General features: G+C 58.6%; 1 protein-coding gene across 1 annotated transcript in view; it reads left to right on the top strand.

Annotated features, from left to right (window-relative positions):
• Positions 1–3,626: 3,626 nt before the first annotated feature.
• The window catches only part of LINGO3 (leucine rich repeat and Ig domain containing 3), a 14,646-nt gene continuing 11,550 nt past the window's right edge, over positions 3,627–6,722 (top strand). Inside the window, exon 1 of the mRNA XM_019657233.1 lies at positions 3,627–3,815. The gene's annotated coding sequence lies outside the window, so the exon portion shown is untranslated. The remainder of the gene's footprint in view (positions 3,816–6,722) is intronic.

Genomic DNA, 6,722 nt, shown 5'->3' with positions numbered 1-6,722 from the left:
GAGGACACCCCCCCATCTGGCCCTCTTGCTTCCTGCTGCTCTCAGCCCATCCCTCCCCAGCTCCAGCCCACCCAGAGCCCCCACTATCTGCAGGGACAGGTCCCTCCCTCCCTCCACCATTAGACTAGGAGCTGGCGGGTGGGGGTCTCTAACGCCCAATAAAGCGTCGGCTGCTGAATGAGTACCTTCCTGTCTTTCCCCACTTTCTACCTCCATTCAGGACCCATGTCAGAAACCTGGGGCCGCTTTACCCCCTCCCACCTCCATCCTACCCCCCAGCCCTGCCAGCTGCCGCCCACGGGCCTGGCCTGCCATGCTGACCAGAGCCAGCAGGGGTCAGAACTCACTCAGGAATAAAGAGCCGGAGGTAGGCCACAACCTTCCTGGCCTGCTGGACAACCTAGAGGGGTTACTCATTATTCACACGTTGCCAATGAGGCCACTGGGGCTCAGAGACATTCAGTCACTCACTTTGCGTCTTACAGCAGAGACCCAGTGTGACCCCAGGGGTCTGGATCAGGACCCTAAGGCCTCAATCACTCTGCACTTTTGCCTCCCCACACCTGATGGCTCCACAGCCAATTACAGAGGGGGGGCCACTTGTCTGGGGCCACACCTGAGGTTCCCAGGCCACCTGCCCCCACAGCCACCCTGTGCCAGCCTCGACTGCCAATCCAGCATATTTCGATAGAGAGAGGGCCAGACAAGGAGGGCTTTTAATTTTAGAAATAATTACTGCCACATAAGGGTTCCCACTGGCTTTCCTAGGCCCGAGGGTGCAGGATGGAGAGAGCTCATGGTCCCTGCCACACCTGGCTATCCAGATGGGCACATGAGGACTTGGGAAGCCCCCTGGACAGGCAGCCACCTCCCTCCCCCAACACCTCCTATGGCTTCCCCATCTGGAGCTACCCCCTCCTCCCAGGTGGTCTGTCTCCATGGTAACATCCCCATCACAGGAACAACCAGGTACTGCCCTCCCCCCACCTCCTGGGAAGCTCTAACCTGTGGCTGCACCTCCTTCCCACACTCCCTTCGCCCCCCATGGCAGCACCCCACCCAGCAGAGGCCACCCAGCAGCTGAGTGCACCTCCCTCTCCTGCTCTAGCCGTTTGCTGAGCACCTACTATGGCCTCAGGAGACATGGCGTTGAGCAAGACAGGAGTAGTCCCTGCCCTCAGCAGGCTCCCATTGGGGACAGTGAGCAGGGAGACGCTGGCCAAGGACAGAAAGGAGCAGACATGCAGTGGTTTCTGGGAATGAAAGACCCTGTGAGGGAAACAGGTGCCACTTTTTTTTTTTTTTTGGTGGGGAGCAAAATCTACCACCCTTGATGTCACTATGTCTCTCTTTCATTCAACCAGTGTTTATTGCACATTTACTGTGTGCCTATTGGAGCCAAAGACATGGTAAACAGGATAAACCAGTAAATTACAGGGTATCTTAACTGGGGAAAGTGGTGAGGAGGCAGAGATGGGATAGAAGGAGGTAAGGGGGTGATGGGAGTCAGGAAGCCAGACAGGGCCAGCCAGACATCTGGGGGAAGGATGATGCAGGCAGCGGGAATAACCGTGCAAGGGTCCTGAGGTGGGCGCGTGCCTCACTCTGCCCTTCAGTCAGCTATCCAGAGCAATGACCACAGCTGGGCAGAGCCACCAGCATGCTGGTGTGCCACTCTGTCATTGGGGGCTGAGTCTCTGCAGTCCTAGAAGATGAGTACTGTTCTGATCCCCATTTTACAGATGTGGAAACTGAGACTGGAGGGGAGTCTCCCACAGTCCCACACCAGGAAGTGACAGGACCAAGATTTGGACCTATCACATCGGTTGACATCCCCTCACACTGCAGGACTCACCTCCAGCATCCCTTCCCTGGGAAAGCGTCCATGACCCCAAGCCTAGGTGGGGCACTGGGTATCTCACTGAGTGTTCCACCTCGCTTCGTAATTATTTCATGAGCCTGCTCCACCCGCTCCATGGCAAGCCCTTCTTTCCCCCAGTGTCTCCTTCCTCCTGGTACACAGTAGGTGCTCAGTAAACACTTTCCTCTAAGAGCCTTGAAAGTCAGGCATCAGGAGGAAGAGAGGGAAGCTCAGAGAAGGGAAGTGACAGCCCTAGGTCACTCAGCACGTCCCAGGGATGACTTCTCTGTGAGGGGGCTCTGGGCTGGCTGTGGGTTTGGGGAACCACACCTTCTTTCTGTACCTCCCAGGCCAGAAAGGGAACCGCCCCCTCAGCCTGTGGGGGACCTGGCCTGCGGCCTCCTGGGATGTGGTTTCTGGGCCTCCAGCCAACACGACAGTCTGGGAATGGAGCCTGCTTGAGTCACAGGTGGCTGAGCTGACGCCAGGCCACCATCAGAGTAGCTGGAAGGACAAGGTGGTTGGGGAGGGCTGGGAGGGAACAGTGCAAGGTTACGCACCCATCCCCCAGGGCAGCCGGGCCTGCCTCTCACCCCTTCCTTGGGTCAAATGGCATCTCTAAGCCTCAGTTTTCTCATCTGTGAAATGGGAACAATAAGTGTCTGCCTGTGACAGTGAGGGTGCAGCAAGGAGCTGAGGACCCTTGTTTAGAACAGAGACCAGCATGTAGTAAACACTTGTCCATCTCAGCTGGGATCATTAGCACGATGGAGTATGCCCCCCCAACTTCTGTCCTCTGTCCAAGCACCCCAAACCCACCTCCCGTGCTGGACTCCACAGCGTGAGCCCCCTGAATGGGGCAGCCCTCACTCCTGGCCTATATGGAGCAGGCCTCGTCCTGGGGGGGGGCGGGGTCAGGACACCCACTCCTGGTCCCATTTCTGCTCTAGCTCCTTCACCCTGACATTCCATAATTCTAGGGTGTCTGTTCCCACAAGGCACCTTTCATAGGGTGAGGCAGATCCCCTCCTAATGTGAGGTTCCCAAGCCTCCCCACCCCACCATTCACCATTTGTACAAGTAAGACTCATTCTCCTGCAAACACCTCTTGAGTGCCTTTCATGCTGCACAGGCCAGGCAAGGGGATGATTTTGAAAAAGCCCCGTTAGTCAGATAAACACAAGTGGTTGTAAACTGGCCAAGGAAGGATGGAGGGAGAGGCATTCCAGGCAGCCGGTGCAGCAGGTGCAAAGGCCCTGAGACGGGCAGGAGGGAGCGTGGCATATTAGCAGAAGAGCAAAGAAACCTGCATTGGGATGGGAATGAGGGCAGGGTGGGAAGAAGGAAGGATACAATTTAGATGAGATCCTGAGGGCAACAGGGAACCACAGTTGGCTCTGGAGTCCAATGGTTAAGCTTCCTCTGGGAACCACGTGGGGAATGGGCCTGGAGTGCTGGCCTTAGTGAATGAGACTGGGGCAGGTGTCCAAGTGCCAGATGGATGGTGGAGGCCTGGAGGAGGGAGCAGGTCCCAGAGGGGCACAGATGGAGGTCCCGGTGTCTCTGGTACTGCAGCCTCAGCAGGCCCACCAAGGCCATGGCCACCGAGGTCCTCAGACACGCGCCAACGCGGGCAGACAGCTCACAGAGCCCCACTGGCTCCCGGGCCTGGTCCCCTGGCCCTGCCCTCCGCCCTGGCACCTGCGCGCACGTGTCCCTGCGAGTCCCACAGACACCTGCGGCCCAAGCGCCCTCACCTCAGCCAGCAGGCTGTGTGCACGGCCGGATGCAGCCCCGCGCGCCCCCGCCCCGCGCACCATAGAGAGTGGCAGCGGGCACGCGCCGGTGGGAGCGCGCACGGCGGGCCCGGTAGGCGGTGGCGGCGGCTGCTCCAGTCGGCTCCGGGCGGCCCCCGCGCCGCAGCCCGCGCCGTGTCCGCGGCGGAGCCGCCCAGGTGAGTGGCCGCGCGGGGCCCGGTGACCCCGCTGTGCCTGCGCACCGCAGCCCCCACCCGCGCCCCCATCGTCGCCTTGGGGGCACTCGCTCCGCGCGCCTCTCCCGGGAGCACAGCCCCTCTCCAGGGCCCCAGCGCTCCCCCAGAAACTTTGAGGGCCACTCGCCACGCTAGGGTGCCCCCGCACCTCCCCTGGGGCGCCGAGGAACGGGTAGCCGGGTGGGCGTCTCTCTGGGGCAGTAGGAACGCCTGAGGGGATGCGCCCCCCCTCCATGGGGGGAAGAAGGGGACACTGGCTGGGTCTGGGGAGGTGGAGAGGTTGGGATGGAGGCTTCAGCCCAGTCTTCCTGTCCTCCCCTCAGCGGCGTCTGGTCCTGCCTGAGGGGTGTCGAGCTGCTAGGAAGGCGAAGGGGGTGTTTGGGTTTGAAATCCAGACCAGGACCTGCTCCATCCCTGGGGCTGGGGAGCTCAGCCCGGTGGGAAGGATTTGGAGGCGCAGGGTTGAACCCCCTGCTGTATAGGCCTGTGTCCAAGCAGCAACATGGATGGTGGGGGGCTTCTCTCCATCCCCTGAGGCTGGGCCTGGGTGCCCCCTGGGGAGGCCACTAAGCCCAAATCAACAAGTTGAGGAATTAGGGGACAGCACCTAGTGCCTGGGTCTGGGCACAAGAACAGACCCCTTTGGAGGGTGCCTTATAAACTGCTTTTTTCAACATGTTCCCCTGGCACTAAAGATGCAGGTACCCAAGCTGCCCAGTTCTAAGGAATCAGAACTTTAGGGGGTTGAGCCCTGGAACATGCATTTTTAACACTCAGCCCCTAGAGAATCTATGTGTGCACAGAGTTGGTTGAGAGTCTCTTGCTTCTGGCAAGGGGTGGGAAAGGGGCGTCTGGTATGACAAGGGGACCATCTGGGACTTGATGGAGGGAGCTTCAGGGTCAGCAGGGCTGTGAGGTGTGGGGCAACCCAGGAGGGCTCCATGGAGGAGGTGTGGAGGCTGGGAAGGGTGTGGTGTGTGAGTGCCCAGACTTGGCAGACATAAGGTCTCAGTGTGGATGAAGGAGGTTGGAAACGAGGTGTATGGGTGGGGGAAGGGCAGGAGTGATCTTTGTCTGAAGTCTGGGCCAGGGGGAGCTGTGAGCTCCTTGCCCCGAAGCAGCAGCCATGTGAGACAGGATCTGAACTAGAAGTCCCCATGGGCCCACCTGGTGGGTTCCCCCACAGATGCAGTGCCTACACTCTATCTGGGTGACATGGGGTGACCGGAAGAGGCCACCCAGCCATGGGATGGGGCTCAGAAGGGCTAAACGCAGCCTTCCTCATCCTGCTTTTCTGTTCCCTGTCCCAGCTGGTGACTTCTGGCAAAGACAGCCCCTCTCTGAGCTGCAGTTCTGGAACTAGACAAATACAAACCTGGATTTACCTCACGTGACGTGAGATAAATGGACATACATCATACCCCTGGCCTGGTGCTTCTGTAAACTAGATGCTCAGTTAATAGAGGGCTGTTCTTATTATGTTATTGTTATTACAGCAGCTCTGCGTTGGACTAGCTCAGCCTCAGTGTGCTCTCCTGTACAATGGGGGTGGCTACTCCTAGCCGCCCCCAGATTAAGCCTGGGATCTGAAGGTGCCTGGCTGAGTGGGAATAAAAAGCAGATCTGAGGCAGCAACTTGATTTCTCATCCCACAGTCCTGTCATTCCTGGGTGCCCCTGAGTCACCACCTAGTTACCAGGTAAAGAACTCTCTAAGCAAAGCTTGTCCCAGGTGGGCCCAAGGGAGCCACCCACCACCACGTGTCAATCCCGGGCCTCAAAAGAGTGCCCTCTGCCCTCGAACCTCCAGCAGGACTCTGGGATTTAGTGGATAGGAGCGGGCATCAGACCTGGGTTCAAAAGTTGACTCTCAAGCTGAGTGATGCCAGGTGAGATGGGGACCACTCTGACCCTCAGTCCCCTTTTCTCCAAATAGTTTCCATTATCCCACCCACCCTGGTCCTGTGGGTGAGCAGCCACATCATACTGTGAACATTAAAAAAGTGGTTCCAGATCTAGAGGCCTCGCCTGAAAGGGCGGTCGACAGCCTCCCCACCCCCACAGGCTGGCAAGGAAAATGGGTCAGGAGGCCTCAGGACCCCCAAAGAGTTAACAGGGACTAACAGCAGACTGAGGCTAATTAGGGCTTAACTAATTGTCATGGATGAGAGCCTCAGGAGGGCCCAGATCTAGGACACTAGATGCACCAGTCCTGGGGCTATCAGCAATGTATCCCCAAAAGCAGGCCTTGGAGGGTCCCATCTCCCAAGCCTATCTGGAAGCTTGAATGGGGAATGCTTTGAGGGGCTGTCAAGCTATGCACCCCTTGCTCCCTCTGGCCTTAATGGTGGTGGAGAGCAGAGGGAGGGGTGGCCTGGGGACAGAGCTGCCAAGCTCCCAGCATCTATTCCCCATCCCCCACCACCCTCCCCCATGGGTTCAGCTGCCACCTCCAGCCAAGCGTAGGAGTCTTCAGCATCCCCTGGCCTGGGAGGAGACAGGAGGATGTGTCCCATGTGGCCTGTGAGAAAGCTCACTCAGGATAGAGGAGGTGGGTGAGAAGGGTCTGGAGTTCAAGGAGAGGGCTCACATACCTCAAGCCATAGTCTGCCTCCTCCTTGGGTTGAGAGCTTCGTGGCAAATTGGTCCAGAACAGCTTGGGGTGGATGAGAGGAAAGGTCTCCATTTCCTAGGTCCTGCCGTGATGGACAGATTTCCAGGCCCCTCCACAGGTAGGTCCCCACACTTCAGCTGAGGCTGCTCGTAGACCCTGTAGGGCAGCGGTTCTCAACCTGTGGGTCGCGACCCCTTTGGGGGTCGAATGACCCTTTCACAGGGGTCGCCTAAGACCATCGGAAAACAAAAAGAT

This window comes from Hipposideros armiger, unplaced genomic scaffold (genome assembly GCF_001890085.2).
Source record: "Hipposideros armiger isolate ML-2016 unplaced genomic scaffold, ASM189008v1 scaffold_275, whole genome shotgun sequence".
In the NCBI taxonomy this organism is placed as follows: domain Eukaryota; kingdom Metazoa; phylum Chordata; class Mammalia; order Chiroptera; family Hipposideridae; genus Hipposideros; species Hipposideros armiger.
The sequence above is the reverse complement of the archived record's forward strand: the minus strand, read 5'-3'. Positions and strand labels throughout refer to the sequence as shown.